The sequence below is a fragment of the Spermophilus citellus genome, assembly GCF_964194105.1.
Source record: "Spermophilus citellus genome assembly, chromosome: 2".
NCBI lineage: Eukaryota > Metazoa > Chordata > Mammalia > Rodentia > Sciuridae > Spermophilus > Spermophilus citellus.
This window is the reverse complement of record NC_138183.1, coordinates 139,493,213-139,516,424: the sequence shown is the minus strand read 5'-3', so window position 1 is coordinate 139,516,424 and position 23,212 is coordinate 139,493,213.

The window sequence follows — 23,212 nt, the reverse complement described above, 5'->3', positions numbered from 1 at the left end:
GCTGAAGGATGATGGAGCTTCAACCAGGATTGTCATGGTGAGCAGAGGGTAGATTCTGGGTCTGTTTTCAAGGGAACCAACAGGATCAGCTCAGGATTTCCACCTGTGATGGGAGGATTGAGACAATGACTGCTGATATTTCGAGCTTGAAGAAGTGAAAGAATGAAATTAAAGAAATGGCATTTCCTTAAAAAATGTGAAGGGATATTTGTAGGAAATTTTTCAATAGTTGAGATTTAGACATCATCTTTAAAAATATAGGAACATATTTCAAACTGAGAGAAAGGATCCAAGAATGATACAGATGGAATCCTAGTCTTCTCACCTGGACTTCCCTCTGTGACATTTCACTCCATGTGCAGCCCCTCTTTCCCTCACTGTTGGTCCTTATGTAGTTTTTTCTGCCATCCTTCCCTTTCACACCAAATACTTCCTGCTGTAAACTCCAATCAGGGAGGACATGCTGTCATCTTCAATCCCCAATCAATAAGCATGGCTTTGTCAACATCCAATCAGAACTACTGAGATTTCCAGAGTGCTCCTTACTGTCTCTGTTTCCTGTCTGCTCAGGATCCTCTGCAGAAACACATTTTCCCTGTCTTCTTTGAATCTGGAAGAGTTAATGGGGTGACCCCCTGCAAGGTCTATCCCAATGAGTGTTGCATGAGTGACTCAGGCATGAAAGAATGCTGAGTTCTCAGTGCAACACACCTGGGAATGCAACCTGCACAGGCGGTGTCAGCCTTTATCATCTAAATGTGGTACACATATATGTATACATAGATATTTCCTATAAAAATACATGAATGAACATATATCTATAACTATTGCTATTTCTGTTATTGTGTATACACTGAAAAAAACATGAACTCATAATAATATTTCTGACTCCAATCTAACAGCTCTGTCTTATTTTCAGTCTTTGACATTTTCACATTTTTAAGTGACATCAGATAGGGAGAGGTTTGGCTTTCATTATATCAAAGTATATATGTCACTTACTTGCTCAGTGACATAATTTAACTGCTTAATGGAACCAGTCGCTAAGTAGCTCGGGTCTCTCTTTGTCTACCACCTCTAGAAACTCCTCTGCCCCATTGTTTTAAGTTGCAGGTCATATTACCTTCATGGCTTCCCCTCTCTGTCACACCATGCTTCATCTGATGCCCATGATCTTATGAGAAGGTCTCTATGCTACAAGAGGAAACGGCAAGAAGGGAAGATATCCATGGGTTTATACCTCTTAAGTTTACAATGTCATTTGCACACATAAGTGAAGTTGTCAAATTATGGGTCTGGAGTTTAGGCCCCATTACACAACATATGTAGGGTATTTTGATTCATACACCTTTTCTTTGAGGTTTTCTCTGATTAGCACATAGGCATCCTTTCTCATGCAGAGAGCTCTGCTCAGTCCTTCTCAAGTATCTCTGTGCACACTCATCACCTGGGGACTGGTTGAAATACAGATCCTGTTTCTTAGGTCTCAGGAAGGCATCAAAGTTCTCCACAGGAGATTTAAAGAAGAATTACTGATACTAATGCTGTTAGTCCTCAGAGAACACTTTGAGTGCAGAGCTCACAGGATTCCCACATCCATCTTCCAGTCCATTCTCAGCTCCCTTAATTTCCATTTTCTTCATGAAGGATTCTCCATGGTCCTGTTTGGCCCTCACTTGTAGTTATCTTCTTCATCCAAAACAATGCCAACACAGCACATTCATAAACATTGATTGTTGTGTTACATGGAACTACTTCTTATAGTTTTGAGATTTTGCCTATTCATTTCACACTTTGCTCACCTTGTTCTTTCACTATGAGTATCTCTTTTCTTAGCTTACTGTTGTTGGTAATTTGGATTTTCTACATATATCAGCTTCAGAATGGGTTATCACTCTTTTTTTTTTTTTTTGTTTACAAAGAGACATCAACTACTTCTATTCCACCTCAATTGAAATTATAGATCTTATCTCCTGTTTCTCTTTGAGGAAGATCATGCTTGGATATACTAGATATATTAGGTGCTTATCAAATTATTAAATTGAAGTGATTCTTCTCATAAGATATTTAAAAAATAGTTTGAGAAAGTGATTTTTGCCTTTTTTCTTATATTTATAAGTAATAAATCCTATAAATCATAGGTTAGGACTGTTTCTACCATAAAATCAGACCAGAGCTCAGATTCCAGCCTTGCTCCTTAGTAATTGTGATCCCTTGATCAGTTACTGACCTTTAAGCCTTACCTGTCAAAATAAGGAAATACTAATATCTTAATAGCCTTGTGAAAACTCTATCCCTAAAACATTTATCTAAGTGCTAAATGACATTCTAAGGGCTTAATAATATTAATGTATTACTAAGGTAGGATGAAAACCTATTACTAAAGAGTATGATTATTTAAATGATCAATAAAAATTGGTTATTTGACCATTCTTTTAATACTTAGTTGATACCTAGGTCTCAGAGGGCGTAATGTACTAGAGATTTTATGAGATACTTATTAATAATATGGGCTCCCTATACCAGCCCCCAAAGATTGTATACCAATTTTCCCAAATTCACTGTCTGGGAAGACTCTCTAGGCATCTGCATTTTCATTCAAATTCTAGCCAATTGTAGACTGCTGATACATCAAATTTTAAGAATCTCTAAACTTTTAATAAAATCATTGAATTTTATTTTCCTCAACTACCAAATACATGAGTTGAAATGAGAAGTTTGTAAGAGAAAATCAAGTTGAACTGAGAGAGGTCCTGGCAGGAATAAGTATTTCACCAAGAACTACAAGATTCAGATGTTTAATGATTCATTATTTTCATTTTAAACTTAGGATTTCTGAGGAGAGACACATGATTGTCTTCTCCATCCATGTGAATTTTTTTTTTACTCAAGCTTTAGAATATAGGAATTATACAAATAAACATATACAAATAAGTATTTCATAGAAAAACTTGTGGAATCAGTAGTAATCTGTTAATAATGAGTTAGTAATCTGTGCAGTAATCTGTGGCCTGTTAGCTTGTATCATTCCAAAACTAACAAGACTGAAATGCCTTCAAAGACACCCAGGGTGGAGGGGTCCTGCCCCTGGAGTGGGGAGTACCCAGGAAGCTGGCTGCAGTGGAGTTCCCTCTGCACCCAGGTTGGAGGTGTCTGGCCCCTGGAGAAGGGAGTGTCCTTTACCCTGGCTGCAAGAGCTTGCACAGCTCCCCAGCACCTAGGGTGGAGGGGTCTCACCCCTGGAGGGGGGAGTCCACCGGAACTTGGCTTCAGGGGCTTGCAGAGCTCACTCCTGAACCCAGGGTGGAGGTGTCTTGCCCCTGGAATGGGGAGTGCCCTTGCCCCTGGATGGGTCTGAGTAAGGAGCTCCTCCAGACACTCAGGCTGCAGCTGTGTGCGGAGTTTCCCCCAGAACCCAGGGTGGAGGGGTCTCGCCCATGGAGGGGGGAGTGCCCCCGACCCTCGATGCAGTGGTGTGCAGAGCTCCTCAGCCCACCCAGGTTGGAGGGGTCCCCCCCCATAAGGGGAAGTGATTTCGACCCTGGCTGGGGCAGAGTAAGGAGCTCCTCCCAGCATCCAGGGTGGAGGGGTATAGCATCTAGGGGGGAGTCCTCTAGACCCTGGCTACTGCAGAGTGTGGAGCTCCCTCCAGCACCAAGGTTGGAGGGGTCTCCCCCCTGCAGGGGGGAGTACCCTCGACCCTGGCTGCCACAGCATACGAAGCTCCCCCATGCACCCAGGCTGGAGGGGTCCCACCCCTGGAAAGAGAGTATGGCTGCAGTGGCATGAGGAACTGCACTCAGCACCCAGGATGGAGGGGTCTAACACTGGAGTGGGGAATTCCCTCGACCCTAGCTGCAGTGGCTTGCAGAGCTCCTCCTGTCACACAGGATGGAGGGGTCTCGCCCCTTGGGGGGAGTCTCCTTCACCCTGGGTGCCATGGCCTGTGGAGCTCCCCCTGACACCCAGGGTGAAGGGATCTGGCCCCTGGAAGGGGGAGTCCCCTCGAACCTGAGCGCAGCGGCTTGTGGAGCTGTCCCTGATGCCCAGGTGGAGGGGTGTCCCCCCTGAAAGGGGAAGTACCCTTGACCCTGGCTTCAGGGGCTTGCTGAGCTGCCCCAGGCACCCAGGTTGGAAGAGTCTTGCCACTGGAGAAGGGAGTGTCTTCTACCCTGGCTGAGGAGGCATGCGGAGCTCCCCTGGCACCTAGGTGGAGGGGTCTCGCCCCTGGAGGGGGGAGTCCCCTTGACCCTTGCTGCAGCAGCTTTCAGAGCTCCCCCGAAACCCAGGGTGGAAGGGTCTCACCCCTGTAGGGGGCCGTCCCCTGGAGCACAGCTGCGGTGGCATGTGAAGCTCACCTGGCACCAGGTTAGAGGGGTCTGGCCACTGGAGTGGGGAGTCCCGTTGCCCTGGCTTCAGTGGCTTGCAGAGTTACCCCTGGCAACTAGGTTCAGGGGTCTCATCCCTGGAGGGGTGAATCCCCCAACCCTGGCTTCTGTGGCATGCAGAGATCTCCCCAGCACCCAGGGTGGAGAGGTTTCGACCCTGGAGAAGGGATTTCCCTAGACTTTGGCTGCAGCAGCGTGCGGAGCTGCCCCTGGCACCCAGGGTGAAGGGGTCTCACCCCTGGAGATGGGAGTCCCCTGGAGTCTGGCTGCAGTGGCATGCGGATCGGATCTCCCCCTGGCACCCAGGTTGGAGGCTTCTGGCCCCTGGAGAAGGGTGTGCCCTTGACCCTGGCTGCAGCAGCATGAGGAGATCCCCCTGCCCCCAGCACCCAGGGTGGAGGGGTCTTGCTCCTGAAAGGGGGAGTCTTCTGGAGCCTGGGTGCAGAGTCATGCGGAGCTCCCCCAGCACCCAGGGTGGAAGGGTCTTGTCCTTGGAGGGGAAAGTGCCCTTGACCCTGGCTGCCATGGCTTGCGGACCACCCCGCCCCCTCCCAAACCCAGGTTAGAGGAGTTTCCACCCTGGAGGGAGGAGTGCCCTCCACCCTGGCTGCAGGCATCCTAAGCTCCCCTGGAAACAAGATTGGAGGGGTCTCGCCCCTACACGGGGGAGTCACCTGGAGCCTTGCTGTAATGGCGTGCAGAGCTCCTCCCCACGCTGGCACCCAAGTTGAAGGGGTTTCCACCCTGGAGGGGGGAGTACCCTCCACCCTGGCTGCAGGCCTGTTGAGCTTCCCCGGAACTCAGGTTGGAGGCAATCGCCCTGTAGTGGGGAGTCCCTGAACCCTGGCTGCAGCAGCTTGCAGAGCTCCCCCTGGCACCCAGGGTGGAGGGGTCTTGCCCCTGGTGGGGTTAGTACCCTCGACCCTGGTAGGGAAGAGAAAGGAGGTCATCCTGGAACCCAGGATGAAGGGGTCTTGCCCCTGGAGGGGGGAGTGCCCTTGACTCTGGCTGCGGTGCTGTGCAAAGCTCCCACCAGCATCCAGGTTGGAGGGGTCTCTCCCCTGGATGGGAGAGTGCGGTGGCTTGTGGAGCTCCCTCAGGCACCAACGTTGGAGTGGTCTCCCCCTTCGAGTGGGAATTGCCCTCCACACTGGCTGCAGTGGTGTGTGGAGTTCCCCCTGGCACCCAGGGTTGACTGGTCTCCTCCCTGGAGGAAGGAGTTTCCTAGAGCTTGAGTGCAGTGATGTGTAAAACTCCCCCAGCACCCGGGGGTAGGGGTCTCTGCCCTGGAGTGGGGAGTGCCCTCAACCTTGGCTGAGGCTGCTTGCAAAGATGCCTCAGGCACCCAGGTTGGAGGGGTCTTGACCCAGAAGAAGGGAGTGCAGATTGACCCTGGCTGAAGAGGTGTGCTGAGCTCCCCCTGGCACCCAGGTTGGAGAGGTCTCACCCCTGGAGCAGGGAATCCTCTGGAACGTGGTTGCAGCGGTGTGCGGAGCTCCCACTGGCACCCAAGGTGCAGGGGGCTCACGCCTGTAGGGAGGAGTCCCCTCCATCCTTGTGAGGAGATGTGCAGAGCTCCCTCAAGCACCCAGGTTGTAGTGGTCTCTCCCCTGGAGAGGGAGTGTCCTGGACCCTGCCTGCGGTGGTATATGGACCTCCCCCTGGCACCCAGGGTGGAAGGTTCCCGCCCTGGAGTGGGGAGACCCCTTGAGCCTGGCTGCAGTGGCATGCAGAGTTCCTTAGGTACCCAGGGTGGAGGGGTCTTGCCCTTGGAGGGGGACTCCCCTCAACCCTGGCTGCAGCAGCGTGCAGAGCTCCCCCTGGCACCCAGGGTGGAAGGGGTCTCACCCCTTGAGGGGGAGTCTCCAGGAGCTTGGGTGCAGCTGCGTGCGGAGCTTCTCCTGGCACCCAGGGTGGAGGGGTCTAGTCCCTAGAAGAAGGAGTTTCCTGGAGCCTGTGTGCATAGGCTTGGGAGCTCCTCTGGCTCCCAGGGTAGAGGGGTCTCTGTCCTGGGGAGGGGGAGTGCCCTCAACCCTGGCTTGGGAGGCTTCCGGAGCTCTCCCCTGGCACCCAGGTTGGAGGGGTCTCGCCCCTGTGGAGGGGAGTGCCCTCCCCCCTGGAGAAGGGAGTGCCCTCTACCCTGGCTGCTATGGCCTGTGGAGATTTCCCATGAGCCCAGGTTGGAGGGTTCTCCCCCTGGATGGTGGAGTGCCCTCCATCTGACTGACTTGGAGTGTGGAGCTCCCCTAGTGCCCAGGTTGGAGGGGGCTTCCCCCTGGAATGGAGATTGCCATCCATTCTGGCAGCAGGGGCATGCGGAGCTCCTCCGCCCCCGCCCCACCACCACCCCTGCACACAGGTTAAAGGAGTCTTGCCAGAAGCCTGGGTGCAGCAGCTGAGGAGCTTTCCCCTGCACCCAAGGTGGAGGGGTATCAGCCCTAGAGTAGGGAGGGAACAACCCCCAGCACCTAGGGTTCAGGGGTCTCGCCCCTGGAGGCAGGAGTCCACTGAGCCTGGGTGCAGAATCATATGGAACTCCCCTCTGGCACCCAGGGTGGAGAGGTCCTGCCCCTGGAGAAGAGAGTCTTCTCCATTCTGGCTAGGCAGCATTCACAGATTCCCTGGGCACATAGGTTGGAGGGGTCCAGTGCCTGGAGGGGGAAGTCCCTTGACCATGGCTGCAGCAGCTTGCTGAGCTTCCCCTGGCACCCAGGGTGAAGGGGTCACTCCCCTGGAGGGGGAAGTGCTATGGATCCTGGCTGCAGCATGCAGAGCTCCCCTGGCTCCCAGGGTGAAGGGGTCTTGTCCCTGGACTGAGGTGTTCACTCCATCATGGCTTGGGTAACTGGAGGAGGGAATCCCCTTGGACCCTGGCTACTGCAGCATGTGGAGCTCCTTCCTGCACCCAGGGCTAGGGGACCCGCCCCTGGAGGGAGGAGTACCCTGGACCCTGGTTTCTGCAGTGTGTGGACCGCCCCCTGGGACCCAGGTTAGAGGGGACTCGCCCCTAGAGAAGAGAGTGCCCTTGACCCATACTTGCTGAGCTCTCCCTGGCACCCAGAGTGGAGGAGTCCTGCCCCTGGAGAAGGGCGTCCCCTGGAGTCTGGCTGCAGAATCATGCAGAGCTCCCCCCAGCCCCCAGGGTCAGGAGGTTTTGCCCATAGAAGGGGGAGTCCCCTGGAGCCTGGGGGCAGCATGTGCTAGGCTCTCAAGGGCACTGAAGTTGGAGGGGGCTTGCTGCTGGAAGGGGAGTCCCCACAACCCTGGCAGCAGCAGCATGCAGAGCTCTCCTCAAACCCAGAGTGGAAGGGTCTAGCCCCTTGATAGGGGAGTCTTCTAGAGCCTGGGTGCAGCAGCCTGTGGAGCGCACCCTGCCACTCAGGGTGGAGGGGTCTCCATGCTGGCGGAGTAAGGAGCTCATTCCAGCACCCAGGGAGGAGGGATCATGCCATGGAGGGGGGAGTCCCCTCAACCCTGGATGATGTTATGTGTGAAGCTACCCCTGGCACCCAAGGTGGAGGCGACTCACCCCTTGAGGGGAGTTTCCTCGAGACTGGGAGTAGCGGCCTGTGGAGCTACCCCCAGGAACCTGGAGTGAAGGGGTCTTGCTCTTGAGAGGGGAGTCCCCCTCGAGCCTAGGTGAAGCATCATGTGGAGCTCCCCCTGGCACCCAGGGTGGCGGGGGTCCCATTTTTGGAGAAGGCAGTCCCCTCCAGCCAGGGTGCAGCAGCATGTGGAGATCTCCCCTGTACCCAGGGTTGAGGGGTTTCACCCCTAGAGGGGGCAATCTCCTCGACCATGGCTGCAGCAGTGTGTGGAGCTCCACCAGGCACCCAGGGTAGAGGGGTCACCCCTGAGAGGGGAGTGACCTCAACCCTGGGTGCAGCAGCATGCAGAGCTACCCCTGGCACTCAGGGTGGAGTGATCCTGCCCCTGGAGATGGGAGTCCCCTTGAGTCTGTCTGCAGAGGCTTGAGGAGCTTCCCCTGGCACTCAGGTTGGAGTCTTCTCACCCCTGGAGAAGGGAGTGCTCTGGACCCTGGCAGCAGCAGCATGCATAGATTCCCCCTGCACCCAGGGTGGAGGGGTCTAGCCCCTGGAGGGGAGAGTCCCCTCTACTTGGGTGCAGTGGTGTGTGGAACTACCCCTGGCAGCCAGGTTGGAGGGATCTCGCCCCTTGACGGTGATGGTGGGGGGGGTGTTCTCGACTGGGTGCAGTGGAGTGTGGAGCTTCCACCTCACCCAGGGTGGAGGGGTCTCGCTCCTGGTGGGGGGAGTCCCCTCAACCCTGGCTGCAGCAGCATGCAGAGCTCCCCTTGGCACCCAGGGTGAAGTGATCTCACCCCTGGAGATGGGAATCCCCTTGAGGCTGGCTGCAGAGGCCTGAGGAGCTTCCCCTGGCACACAGGTTGGAGTCTTCTTGCTCCTGGAGAAGGGAGTGCCCTAGACTCTGGCTGCATCAGCATGGGTAGCTACCCCCTGCTCCCAGGGTGGAGGGGTCTGGCTCCTGGGAGGGGGGAGTCCCTTCCATCCTGGCTGCAGCAGCTTGCAGAGCTCCCTACCTCAGGCACCAAGGGTGGAGAGGGTCTTGTCCCTGGAGGAGGGACTGCCCTTGACCCTGACTGGGGCAGAGTAAGGAGCTCCTCTGGGCACACAGGCTGGATGGGTCTACCTCCTGAATGGGGGAGTCCCCTGGACCCTGGCTGCAATGGTGTGTGGAGCTACCCCAGGCACCCGGGGGAGGGGTCTCACTCCTGGATTCGGGAGTGCCCTTGACCCTGGCTAAGACAGAGTAAGGAGCTCCCCTCAGCATGCAGGGTGGAGGCCTCTTGCTCCTGGATGGGGGATCCCCTCCACCCTGGCTACAGCAGTGTGCGGTGTGTGGAGCTACCCCTGGAACCCAAGGTGGAGCAGTATCACTGGTCAGTCTCAGAACCTGGCTTGGGCAGAGTAAGGGGCTCCTCCTGGAACCCAGCATGGAGGTGTCAGGCCCTGGATGGGGGAATCCCTTCAAACCTGGCTGCAGTAGCGAGCTTATCTCCCCCTGACACCCAGGTTGGAGGGGTCTTCTCCCTGAAGGGGAGAGTCCCTTGGAGCCTGGGTACGGCTGCATGCAAAGCTCCCCCCAACACCCAGGATGCAGGGGTCTAACCCCTGAAGGGTAAAGTGCCCTCAACCCTGGCTGCAGTGGTATGGAGCTCATCCTGGTACCCAGGTTGGAGGGTTCTCCCCGCTAGAGAGGAGAGTGCCCTCCAGGCTGCAGCAGCATGTGGAGCTCCTTCAGGCACCCAGGGTGGAGGGATCCTGCCCCTGGAGAAGGGAGTCCCCTGGAATCTTGCTGCAGCAGCATGCAGAGCTCCCCCCTACACCTAGAGAGGAGGTATCTGGCCCCTGGAGGAGAAAGTGCCCTCCACCCTGGCTGGGGTGACGAATGGAGCTCCCCCCAGCAAGGGTGGAGAGCTTTTGCCCCTTGAGGGAGGAGTCTCCTCTAGCTTGGGTGCCTTGGCCTGAGGAGCACCCCCTCAGCACCCAGGGTGGAGAGGTCTGCCCCTGGAGAAGGGAGTCCCCTGGACCCTGCTGAAATGGCTGCTGAGCGACCCCAGGCACTCAGGGTGGAGGGGTCTCAAGCCTGGAGGGGGGAGTGCCCTTGCAGAGCTTGTGCTGGCACCTAGGTTGGAGGGGTCCTGCCCTGGAGGGGGAAGTCCCCTCGACCCTGGCTGCAGTGGCATGCAGAGCAACCACCACCCAGGTGGAGGGGTCTCGCCCCTGGAGTGGGGAGTCCCCTCGACCCTGGCTTCAGAGGTGTGCGGAGCTACCCCTGACATCCATGATGGAGGGGAGGGGTCTGGCACCTGGAGGAAGGAGTCCCCTCGACCCTGGCTGCAGTGGCATGAGGAGCTTCCCCAGGTAACCACGGTGGAGGGGTCTGGTCTCTGGAGTGGGGAGTCCCCTCAACCCTGGCTTCAGCGGCGTGCCAAGCTCACCCTGGCACCCAGGGTGGAGGGGTCTCGCCCCTGGAGGAAGGAGTCAGCTGGACTCTGGCTGCAGCAGCGTGAGGGGCTCTCCCGGGACCCAGAGTGGAGAAGTCTCACCTCTGGAGGGGTGGTCCTCTGAAGCCTGGGTGCGTTGTCCTGAGGAGCACCACCCCCCATCCAGGTTGGAGGGGTCTCCTACTTGGAGTGGGGAGTGCCCTCAAGCCTGGCTGCTGCAGCGCTTGGACCTCTCTCTGGCACCCAGGTTGAAGGGGTCTCGCTTCTGGAGGGGGATGTGCCCTCCACCCTGGCTTGGGAGCTTGTGGAGCTGCTTCTGTCACCTAGATTGGAGGGGTCTTGCCCATGGAGAAGGGAGTGCACTCGACCCTGGCTGCCTTGGTGTGCATAGCTCCCTCAGGCACAAAAAGGGAGGAGTCTTGCCCCTGAAGCTGGGAGTCCCCTCCAGCCTGGCTGCAGCAGCATGGAGATCTCCCCCCACCCCGGCTTCCAGGTTAGACAGGTCTCCCTTCTGGAAAGGGGACTGCTCTGGACCCTGGCTGCAGTGGTTTGTAGAGCTTTCCCAGCACCCATGGTGGAGGGGTCTCCAGCCTGGAGGTGAAAGTCTACTCAACCCTGGCTGTGGCTGCTTGCTGAGCTCCCTCAGACACCAAGGGTGGAGGGGTCTCGCCCCTTGAGGGCGGAGTCCGGTATACCCTGGTTGCAGCGGCTTGTGGAGCTCCCCTGGCACCTAGGTTGGAAGGGTCTCCAGCCCGGAGGGGAAAGTGCCCTCAACCCTGGCTGCAGTGGCTTGTGGAGCTCCCACAGGAAACCAGGTTGGAGCTCTCTCTCCTCTGGAGGAGGGGAGTGCCCTCAACCCTGGCTGCAGCAGAGTGCTGAGCTCCTCCTGTCTCCCAGGGTGGAGGGGTCTCGCCACTGGAGGGGGGAGTGCCCTCGAACCTGGCTAGGGCAGAATAAGGAGCTCCTCCTGGCACCCAGGGTGGAGAGGTATCACCTCTGGAGGCCGGAGTCCCCTCGACCCTGGCTTCATGGTTGTGCGGAGTTACTCACAAAACCCAGGGTGGAGGGATCTTGCCCATGGAGGGGGAAGTCCCATCGACCCTGGCTGTGAAGGCTTGTGGAATTCCCCTCCCTCCTGCACCCAGGGTGAAGTGATCCCGCCCCTGGAGATGGGAATCCCCTCAAGTCTGGCTGAGACTTCGTGCAGAGCCCCCCCCCCCTCACCTAGGGTGGAGGGGTCTTGCACCTGGAGGGGGGAGTCTCTTCAAGCCTGCCTGCAGCAGCATGCGGAGCTTGCCCTAGCACCCAAGGTATAGGGGCCTCATCCTGGGGTGGGGAAGTCTCCTGGAGCATGGGTATTGAATCCTGCAGAGCTTCCCCAGTCACCCAGTGTGGAGGGGTCACGTCCCTGGAGGGTGGAGTCCACTTGAGCCTGGGTGCAGCATCTTGAGTAGCTCCCCCCTGCAGCCAGGGTGGAGGGGTCCCGCCCCTGGAGAAAGGATTCTCCTCCAGTCTGGCTGTAGCAGCTTGCAGTGCTCCCTTGGGCACCTAGGGTGGAAGGGTCTCGCCCCTGGAGGGGGAGTACCCTCCACCCTGACTGCAGCAGCGTGCTGACCTCCCCCTGGCACCCAGGTTGGAGGGATCCTGCCATTGAAGGATAGAGACCCCTAGACACTGGCTGTGTCTGCGAGTAGAGCTCCCCCCCCCCCCGCCGGCACCCAGGGTGGAGGGATTTCGCACCTTGAGAGGGGAGTCTCATAGAGCCTGGGTGCTGCGGCCTGCGGAGCACCCCCCCTCACCACTCAAGGTGAAGTGGTCCCGCCCCTTGAGATGGGAGTCCCCTTGAATCTGGCTTCAGCATTGTGCAGAGCTCCCCTCCACACCTAGGGTGAAGGGGTCCCACCCTGGAGGGAGCTATCCCTAAAACCCAGGGTGGAGGGGTCTCGCACCTGGAGGAGAAAGTGCCTTCCACCCTGGCTGGGGCGGCATAAGGAGCTCCCCCAGCACTCAGGGTCGAGGGGTCTCGCCTCTGGAGGCAGGAGTTTCCTAAAGCCTGAATGCAGTGTCATGCGGAGATCACCCTGACACCCAGGATGGAGGGGACTCGGTCCTTGAGGAGGGAGTCTCCTGGAGCCTGGGAGCAGCAGCCTGTGGATCTCCCCTCTGGCACCCAGGGTGGAGGGGTCCCGCACTTGTAAAAGGGAGTCTGGCTGCAGCAGCATACAGAGCTCCCCAGGGCACCTAGGGGGGAGGGATCCCACCCCTGGCTGAAGTGGCTGCAGAGCTACCCCAGGCACTCAGGGTTGAGGGGATCCCACCCCAGGAGAAGGGAGTCCCCTGGAGTCCGGATGCAGCAGGTTGAAGAGCTTCCCCCTGCACCTAGGGTGTTGGGGTCCCGCTGCTGGGGGGAGAAGTCCCATCAACCCTGGCTGCAGCAGTGTGCAGAGCTCCCCCTGGCACACAGGGTATAGGAGCCTCGCCCGTGGAATGGGGAAGTCTCCTGGAGCCTGGGTGTGGTTGTCTGCGAGCTACCCCAGTCACCCAGGGTGCAGGGGTCTCATCCTTGGAGGGGTAGTCCACTTGAGCCTGGGTGCAGAATCGTGCAGAGCTCCCCACTGGCACCCAGGGAGGAGGGGTCCCGCCCCTGAAGAAGGGAGTCTTCTACAGTATGGCTGCAGCAGCATGCAGAGCTCCCTCAGGAACCTAGGTGGCATGGGTCTCGCCCCTGGATGGGCGGCATGGAGAGATCCCCCAGGCACCTAGGGTGGAGGGGTCCCGCCCCTGGAGCGGGGATTCCCCTGGACTCTGGCTGCAGCTGCATGCGTAGCTCCCCCGGGCAATAAGGGTGGAGCGATCAACACCCTGGAGGGTAAAGTGCCCTCAACCCTGGCTAAAGTGGCATGCAGAGCTCCCCCTGGCACGCAAGTTGGAAGCGTTTCCCCCGGAGTGCCCTAGATCCTGGCTGCAGAAGCCAGCGGAGCTCCTTCTGGCACCCAGGGTGGAAGAGTCCCGCCCCTGGAGAAGGGAGTCCCTGTGAGTCTGGCTGCACTAGTGTGAAAAGCTCGCCCCTGCACCTAGGGTGGAGGGGTCCCACCCCTGGAGGGAGGAGTCCCCTGGACTCTGGCTGCATGTGGAGCTACCCCAAGCAACCAGGGTGGAGGAGTCTCGAATCTGGAGCGGGGAATCCGATTGACCCTGGCTGCTGTGGCGTTTGGGCTCCCCGGAACCCAGGGTGGAAGGGTCTTGCCCCAAAGGGAGGAGTCCCCTCAACTCTGGCTGCAGCTGCGTGCGGAGCTCCCCCTAACACCAAGGGTGGAGGGGTCTCACCCCTTGAAGGGGGAGTCTCTTCCAGCCTGGGTGCCACGGCCTGCTGAGCTCCACCCTGGCATCCAGAGTGGAGAAGTCCTGCCCCTGTAGAAGGGAGTCCCCTCAAGTCTGACTGCGGCATCATGCAGAACTCCCCCAGGCACCCAGGGTGGAGGGGGTCTCGCCCCTGGAGGGGGGGGATTCTCCTTGAACCTCGGTGCAGTGGCATACGGAGCTCCCCACAGAACCCAGGGTGGAGGCGTATCGTGCATGAGGGGGGCTTCTCCTCTAGCCTGGGTGCAGAGGCGAGCAGAGCTGGCCCCTGGAGGAAGTAGTGCCCTGGACCCTGGCTGCAGCAGCATGCAGAGCTCTCCCTGGCAGCCACGGTGGAGGGCTCTCGCCCCTGGAGGGGGGAGTGCCCTCCATCTGGTTGAAGGTGTGCTGAGCTCCCAAGGAACCCAGGTTGGAGTAGTCTCACTCCTGGAGGGGGGAATCCCTTGAGCCTGGCTGCCTTGATGTGCGGAGCTCCCCCAGGCACCCAAATTGTAGGGGTCACGCGCCAGGATTTGGGAGTTGCAGCAGCTTGTGGCGCTCCCACTGGTCCCCAGGGTGGAGGAGTCAGGCCCCTTTGGGGCGGGAGTCTCCTAGAGCCTGGGTGCAGTGGCCTGAGGAGTTCACCCCAGCACCCAGGGTGGAGGGGTCTCGCCCCTGGAGGGAGGAGTCCACTGGAGTCTAGCTGCAGGGCATGCTGAGCTCCCCCCTCCCCGGTGCCCAAGGTGGAGGGGTCTCGCACCTGGAGGGGGGAGTTTCCTTGAGCCTAGGTGCTGCATCATGTGGAGCTCCCCCTGACACCCAGGGTGACAGGGTCCCCTTACCGGAGAAAAGAGTCTCCTGGAGTCAGGCTGCAGCGCCATGCAGAGCTCTCCCTGGCATCAAGGGTGGAGGGGTCATGCCCCTGGAGAGGGGAGTCCTCTGTAATTTGGGTGAAGCATCCTGAGGGGCTCCCTCTGGTACCCAGGGTGGCAGGGTTCCTTTCTTGGAGAAGGGAGTCCCCTGGAACCTGGGTATACCATCCTGAGACCCCTCCACCGTGGTAGCTCTCCCTAGCACACAGGGTGATGGGGTCTCGCCCATATAAGGGGGATTGGCCTGGACCCTGGCTTGGTCAGAGTAAGGAGCTCCTCCCTGCACCCAGGGTGGAGGTGTCTCGCACCTGGAGGAGGGAGTCCCCTGGACCCTGGCTGCGGCTGCGTGCAGAGATCCCCCCACAGAGGTCTTGCCCCTGGAGGGGGGACTGCCCTCGACCCTGGCTGGGGCAGAGTAAGAAGCTCCTCTGGGCACCCAGTGTGGAGGGGTCTCTCCCCTGGAGAAGGGAGTGCCCTCGACTCTGGCTGGGGTGGAGTAAGGACCTCCTTCAGGCACCCAGGGTGTAGGGGTCCCGCTCCTGGAGATGGGAGTCCCCTGGAGAGGGGTTTCAGAGATATGCAGAGCTCCCCCTGGCACCCAGGGAAGAGGGGTCTCACCCCTGGAGTGGGGAGTCCCCTCGAACCTGGTTGCAGCAGCTGGGAAGCTCCCCCTGACACCCAAGGTGGAGGGGTCTCACCCCTGGAGTAGGGAGTGTCCTTGATCCTGGAAGCCAAGGCCTGCAGAGCTCCCCCCAGCACCCAGGGTGGTGGGGTCCCGCACCTCTAGAAGGAAGTCCCCTCGAGTTTGGCTGTGGCAGGATGCAGAGCTCTGCTCTCCAGGGCACCTAGGGTGGAGGGGTACCCCCCACCCCCGTAGAGGGGGGAGTCCACTGGAACGTGGTTGAGCAGCTAGGAAGCAACCCCAGGCAGCCAGGGTGGAGGGGTCTCACCCCTGGAGGGTGGAATCCAGTCAAGCCTAGGTGCGGTGGCATGCGGAGCTCCCTCCACCCCCACCCAGCACCCTAGATGGAGGGGTCTCAGGCCTGGAAGGGAGAATTCCTTGGAACCTGGGTATGACAGCATGAGGAGCTCCCCCAGGTATCTAGAGTGGAGAGGTCATGCCACTGGAGCTGCTATTCCCCTTGACCCTGGCTGCAGTGGCATGTGGAGTGACCTCAGGCACCCAGGGTAGAGGGGTCTCACGCCTGAGGGGGGAGTTCCCTCTAGCCTGGGTGGTGCAGCAGAGTGGGGAGCTCCTCCAGGCACCTAGTGGAGGGATTTCGCCCTTGATGGGGGGATTCCCCTCGACCCTGGCTGCAGTGTCATGTGGAGCGACCCCAGGCACCCAGGATGGAGGGGTCTCACCCCTGGAGGGGTGAGTTACCTCAGCCCTGGCTGCAGCTGTGTGCTGAGCTCCCCCGACACCCAGGGTGGAGGGTTCTCGCCCATGGAGGGGGAAGACCACTCGACCCTTGCTGCAGTGGCTTATGAGGCTCCTCAGGTACCCAGGTTGGAGGGGTCTAGCTCCTGGAGAAGGGAGTGCCCTGGACCCTGGCTGCAGCAGCTTGCAGAGCTCCTTCCAGCACCACCGAGGTTGGAGAGGTCTCCACCCTGGATGCAGGAGTCCTATCCACCATGGCTGCAGGCATGCTGAGCTCCCCCGCAACCCAGGTTAGAGGGGTCTTGCCCCAGGAGGGGAAAGTCTCCTCAACCCTGGCTGCAGCAGCTTGAGGAGCTACCCTGGCACCCAGGGTGGAGGGTTCTAGCCCCTTGAGGGGGGAATCTCCTCGAGCCTGGGTGCAGCACCCTGTGGATCTCATCCTGGCACCCAGGTTGGAGGAGTCTCGCTTCTGGAGGGAGGAGTCCCATCAAGCTTGGCTGGGGCGGCATGCGGATCTCCCCAGGGCACCCAAGGTGGAGGAGTGTCGCCTCTGGAGCGGGTAGTACCCTTGAACATGGATTGGGCAGAGTAAGGGGCTCCTCCCCTGCACCCAGGGTGGAGGTATCTCCCCCCTTTAGGCGGGAGTCTCCTTGCGCCTGGGTGCCGCGGCCTGCAGAGCTCCCCTGGCACCCAGGGTGGTGGGGTCCCGCACCTCTAGAAGGAAGTCCCCTGGAGTCTGGCTGCTGCAACATGCAGAACTTCCCAGAGCACCTAGGGTGGAGGGGTACCGCCCCAAGAAGGGGGAGTCCACTGGATCCTGGTTGAGCAGCTGCGGAGCAGGCACCCAGGGTGGAGGAGTCTCGCCCCTGGAGGGGGAGTCTTGGTGCAGCAGCGTGTGGAGCTCCACCCAGTATCCTAGGTGGAGATGTCCCCTCCAGCCTGTAGCGGGGAGTCCCCTCCAGCCTGCATGCAGCGGTGTGGGGAGCTCCCCCAGGCACCTAGGGTGGAGGGTTTCCGCCCCTGGAGGGAGGAGTCCCCTTGACCCTGGCTGCTGCTCACCTGGGCACCCAGGGAGGAAGGTCTCATCCCTAGAGGGTGGAGTGCCCTCGAAACTGGCTGCAGCAGCCTGCAGAGTTCCCCCAGCACCAAGATTGGAGGGGTCTCCACTCTGGAGGGGGCAGTGCCCTCCACCCTGGCTGCAAGCGTCCTGAGCTCCCCCCATAACCCAGGTTGGAGGGGTCTCGCCCCTGGAGGGGAAATTCCCCTCAAACCTGGTGCAGCTTCGTAAGGAGCTCCCCTGGCACCAGGGTGGAGGGGTCTCGCCCCTTGACGGGGGAGTCTCCTCGGTGGAAATGGGAGTCCCCTCCACCCTGGCTGCAGTGGTGTTTGGAGCTCCCCTAGGCACCCAGGGTGGAGTGGTCCTGCACCTGGAGAAGGGGGTGCCCTCGACCCTGGCTAGGGCAGAGTAAGGAGCTCCTCCAGGCACCCCTGGATGGGGGAGTCCCCTCGACCCTGGATGCAGCGGTATATGAAGCTCCCCTAGGACCCTAGGATGGAGGGGTCACCCTCCTGGAGGGGAGCAGTCCTCTCCACCATGGCTACAACGGCTTTCTGAGGGACCCCCAGCACCCAGGGTGGAGGAATCTCCCACTTGGAGGGGGGGAGTGTCCTCAACCCTGGCTGGAGAAGAGTAAGGAGCTCCTGCAGGCACCCATTGTGGAGGGGTATTGCCCCTGGAGTGGGGAGTCCCCACGGCCCTGGCTGCAGGAGGGCGGAGCTCCCTCCAGAACCAAGGGTGGAGGGGTCTCAACCCTGGAGAGGGCATTCTCCTCGACCATGGCTGCAGTGGCTCAGGAGCTCCCTGAGCACCCAGGTCTAGGGGTCTCCCCCTTGAGGGGAAAGTACCCTCAACCCCAGCTGCTGTGGCTTGCAGAGCTCCCCCAGGTTGAAAGGGCCTCTCCCTTTGAGGGGGGAGAGCCCTAGACCAGGCTGCAGTAGCATGCAGAGCTCCTTCCTGCACCCAGGGTGGAAGGGTCTCCCCCCTGAAGGGGGGAGTCTCCTGGACCCTGGCTGCATTGGCGTGTGGTGCTCCCCCAGGCTTCTAGGGTGGAGGGGTCTCGCCCCGGTAGGGGGAAGTTCCCTTGACCCTGGCTTCAGTGGCATGCAGAGCGACCCCCAGTACCTATGATGGAAATGTCTCGCCCCTGTGGGGGGGGGAGTCAAATGGACCCTGGCTGAGGCTAAGTGTGGAGAGCTCCCCCTGTCACCCAGGGTGGAGTGATCTCCCCCCTGCAGGGGGGGTTATGCAATGGACCCTGACTGTGGAGGCGTGTGGAGATCCCCCTGGCATCAAGGGTGGAGGGGTCTCGCTAATGGAGGAGGGAGTGCCCTCGACCCTGGCTGAGGTGGAATAAGGAGCTCCTCCAGGCACCCAGGGTGGAGGGGTCTCCCCGCTGGAGGGAAGAGTCCCCGGATCCTGGCTGCCATGGTGTGTGGAGCTCCCCCAGGCATCTAGGGTGGAGAGGTCTAGCCCCTGTAGAGGGGTGTGCCCTCGACCCTGGCTGCAGCAGAGAGGAGTGCTCCCCCTGGCTACCAGGGTGGAAGGGTCTCTCCACTGGAGGGGGGAGTGCCCTCGACCCTGGGTTTGATGGCTGCAGAGCTTTCTTGGGCACACAGGGTGGAGGGGTCTCACCCCTAGAGGGCGGAGTGCCCTCCAACCTGGCTGCAGCAGCATGCAGAGCTCCCTAGGCTTCCAGGGTGGAGAGGTGTCATGCCTGGAGGGGGGAGTCCCATGGAGCCTGGGATCAGCAGCTCATGGAGCTCCCCAGGCAGCTAGGGAGAAGGGGTCCCTCCAATGGAAGGGGGATTCCTTTTGATCCTAGCTGAAGCAGCACACAGAGCCAACCCCAGCACCCAGTTTGGAGGAGTCTCTCCTCTGGAGGGGAAAATGCCCTCAACCCTGGCTGCAGTGGCATGCTGAGTTCCCCTTGGCACTCAAGTTGGAGGGTCTCGCCCCTGGTGGGGGTGTCACCTTGACCCTGGCTGCCGCGGTGTGTGGAGCTCCCCCAGGCACCTAGGGTGGAGGGGTCTTGCCCCTGTATGGAGGAGTGCCTTGGACCTTGGCTGCAGCAGCGTGGGGTGCTTCCCCCAGCTCCCAGGGTGGAGGGGTCCCACTCCTGGAGGAGGGAGTTCCCTGGACCCTGGCTCTGGTGGCATATGGACCTTCCCCCCACAGCATCCAGGGTGGAGGGATATCCCCCTGGAGGGGGGAGTCCCTTAGACCCTGGGTGTGGCGGCATGCACAGCTTTTCTGGGCACACAGGTTGGAATTGGAGGGGTCTCGCCCATAGAGGGGAAAGTTCCCTCAACCCTGGCTGCAGTGGCATGCTGAGCTCCCCCTGGCACCGAGGTTGGAGGGTCTCGCCCCTGGAGTGGGAAGTCTCCTGGAGCCTGGGTGCCGTGGCGTTCAGAGATTACCCCCCTGCACCCAGCGTGGATGGGTCTCACTCCTGAAAGGGGGAGTCTTCTGGAGTCTGGGTGCAGAGGCATGCGGAGCTCCCCCATCACCCATGGTGGAGGGGTCTCACCCTGAAAGGGGAGTGCCCTCCACTCTGGCTGCAGCGTGTAGAGCTCCCCTGGCTCCCATGGTAGAGGGGTCTTGCCTCTGGAGGGGGGAGTGCCCTCCACCCTGGCTGGGGAGGTGTATGGAGTTCCCTCCTGAACCCAGGGTGGAAGGGTCTCGCCCTGGAGGGGGGAGTGCCCTCCACCCAGGCTGGGGCAGCATAGGGAACTCCCCCTGGCACCCAGGTTGGAGGGATCTCACCCATGGAGGGGGGATTCCACTCAATTCTTACTGAAGCGGCTGCGGAGTGACCCCAGGCACCCAGGGTGTAGGAGTCTTGCCCCTGGAGGGGGGGAGTGCCCTCGACTTTGGCTGTGACAGTGTGTGGAGCTCTCCCCTGCACCCAGGGTGGAGGGGTTTAGTTCTTGGAGGAGAAAGTGCCCTTCATCCTGGCAGGGCGGTGTATGAAGCTCCCCCTGGCATCCAGGGTGAAGGGGCCTTGCTCCAGGAGAAGGAATGCCCTCAACCCTGGCTGGGGCTGCATGCAGAGCTCCCCCTGACACCCAGGGTGGAGGGATCTCGCCCATTGAGGGGGAATCTCCTGGAGCCTGGGTGCCGCGGCCTGCGGAGCTCCCACCCTACACCCAGGGTGGAGGGGTCCCGCACTTGTAGAGGGAGTCCCCTTGAATCTGGCTGTGGCAGCATGCAGAGCTCTCCAAGGCGCCTAGGGTGAAGGGGTTTCGTTTCGCCCCTAGATGGGGGAGTCCACTGGATCCTGGATGAAGTGGCTGTGGAGGGACCCCAGGCGCCCAGGGTGGAGGGGTCAAGCCCTAGGAGGAGGGAGTCCCCTGAAGCCTTGGTGAAGCTGCCTGTGGAGCTCCCCACTTCACCCAGGGTGGAGGGGTCTCAAGTCTGCAGCAGGAAGTCCCCTGGAGCCTGGTTGCAGCTGCGTGGGGAGCTCTTCCAGGCAAATAGTGTGGAGAGGTCCCTTCCCGGGAGGGGGCATTCCCCTGGACTCTGGGTGCAGTGGCAACATACTGAGCGATCCCAGGCACCCAGGGTGGAGGGGTCTACCCCCTAGAGGGGAAAGTGCCCTCAACCCTGGCTGCAGTGGTGTGTGGAGCTCCCCCTTGCACCCAGGTTGGAGGGGTTTTGCACCTTGAGGGGGAGTCTCAGAGCCTGGGTAGCGGATGGCATGAGGAGCTCCCTCAGCCCCCTAACCAGGGTGGATGGGTCCCGCCACTGGAGAATGGAGTCCCCTCAACCCTGGCTGAAGTGGCTGCAGAGCGATTCCAGGCACCCAGGGTGGAGGGGCTCTGCTGTGCAACCAGCACGCTAGCTTCATACTAGAGGTTCCAAACATAGAAGTTAACTAGTAAGATCAAAATAAAGACACATAAAACTCAATTTACCTTTTTCTTGCCCAGCTCAGAGATGGCTTCTCCTGGCTCATGCCTGGAGCCACCTGGTGGTAGCGAGGTTTACACAAGAGACCCGCAGGGGAGAGGAAGAAGCACACCAGAGAGTGGGCTTTTATTGGGGAACAAAAAATTCAGGGGAAAATTCCATCCAATGAAGGTGGAGGGAGAGAGCATTCCAAAGTCAGGGTCAGTGATTGCTTTCCAGGTCAATGGTCAGCCACACCCCCACATGGACAAGCCCTTGCACCTGGAAAGGGTGAGGAAAGCTCTGTCACAGCTGGTCTGAGCGCCTAACACCCAATCAGGGAGGTATCTAGTCAGGTGTGAGAATGGCTTCCCACAGGGGCCTCCATCCTGGAGGGGAGTCCCCTGGAGCCTGGTTGTGGCAGTGTGCAGAGCTTGCACTGGCACCTAGGTTGGTAGGGTCCTGCCCCTGAGGGGAGCATCCCCTCAACCCTGGCTGCAGCAGAGTGTGGGGCTTCCCCTGGCACTCAGGTTGGAGGAGTCTCCCCCATGGAGATGGGAATCCCTTCAATCCTGGCTGCAGTGGTGTTTGGAGCTCCCCCAGGCACCCAGGGTGGAGGGATCTTACACCTGGAGAAGAGAGTGTCCTGGACCCTGGGTGCAGCAACCTGCATACCTCACTAGGCATTCAGGGTGGAGGGGTCTCGACCCTGGAGGGGGAAGTGCCATGGATACTGACTGCAGCATGAACAGCTCCCCTGGCTCCCAGGGTGAAGGGGTCTTGCTCCTGGACTGGGCTGTAAACTCCACCATTGCTGGGATAACATAATAAGCTCCCTCAGGCAACCAAGGTGGAGGGGTCTCGCCCATGGAACAGGGAGTCCCCTCGAGCCTGGGTGCAGTGGCATGCGGAAGCTCTCCCTGGCACCCAGGTTAGAAGGGTTTCTCACCTGGAGGAGGGAGTCCCCTTGACCCTGGCAACTGCAGCATGTGAAGCTCCTTCCTGCAGGGTGGAGGAGTCCTGCCCCTGGAGAGGAGCGACCCCTGGAGTCTGGCTGCAGCAGCATGCAGAGCTCCTGCCCCAGCACCCAGGGTAGAGAGGTTTCGCCTGTGGAGGTGGGAATACCCTTGAGCCTGGGAGCAGCGGCGTGCAAAGTTGCCCCTGGCACCCAGGGGTCTCACCCGTGGAGCGGGGTGTACAGGGTTCCCCCACCACCCAGGGTGGAGGGGTCTTGCCCCTGGAGGGGGGAGTCTCCTCAACCCTGGCTGCAGTGGCTTTCGGAGGGACCCCAGCCACCCTGGGTGGAGGGGAGTCTCCCTTCTGGAATGGGGAGTCCACCGAACCTGGTTGCAGCTGAGTGTGGAGCTCCTCCCAACACCCAGGGTGGGGATGTTTCCCCCTAGAGGGGAAAGTGCCCTCAACCCTGCCTACAGTGGTGTGGGGAGCTCCCCACTGGCACCCAGGATTGAGGGGTCTCTACCCTGGAAGGGAGAATGACCTAGATCCTGGCTGCAGCAGTGTGATGTGGAGCTCCTTCTGGCACCCATTTTGGAGGGGTCCCGCCCCTGGAGAAGGGAGTCCCCTGGCGTCTGGCTGCAGCATCATAGAGTTCCGCCCTGCACCTAGGGTGGAGTGGTCCCCCCTGGACAGAGGAGTCCCTTAGACCCTGGCTGCAATAGCGTGCAGAGCTCTGCCTGAAACCCAGGGTGGAGAGTTCTCACCCGTGGAGGAGGGAATCTACTTGACCGGCTGCAGCATCCTATGGAGCTCCCACCTGGCACCCAGGGTGGAGGGGTCCTACCCCTGGAGAAGTGAGTCTCCTCCAATCTGGATGTGGCCTCATGCAGAGTGCCCCCTGCACCTAAGCTGGAGGGGTCTCGCCCTTGGAAGGGGGAGTACTCTGGACCCTGGATGTAGTGGCGTGTGGAGCTCCATCTGGCACCCAGGTTGGAGGGGTCTCACCCCTGGAGAAGAAAGTGCCTTCCACACTGGCTGCAGCAGCGTGCTGAACTCCCCTTGGCACTCAGGGTGAAGGGGTCCCGCCGCTGGAGAAGGGAATCCCCTGGAGTCTGGCTGCAGCAGCATGCAGAGCTCCCCATTGCACCTAGGGTGGAGGGGTCCAGTGATTGGAGGAGGGAGACCCCTCTGACATTGGATGCATCTGCGTGTGGAGCTCCTCCTGCATCCAGGGTGGAGGATTCTCACCCTTGGATGGGGGATTCCCTGGAGCCCGGGTGCAGCGGCTTGAGGAGCTTTCCCCTGCACCCAAGGTGGAGAGGTATCTCCCCAAGAGTA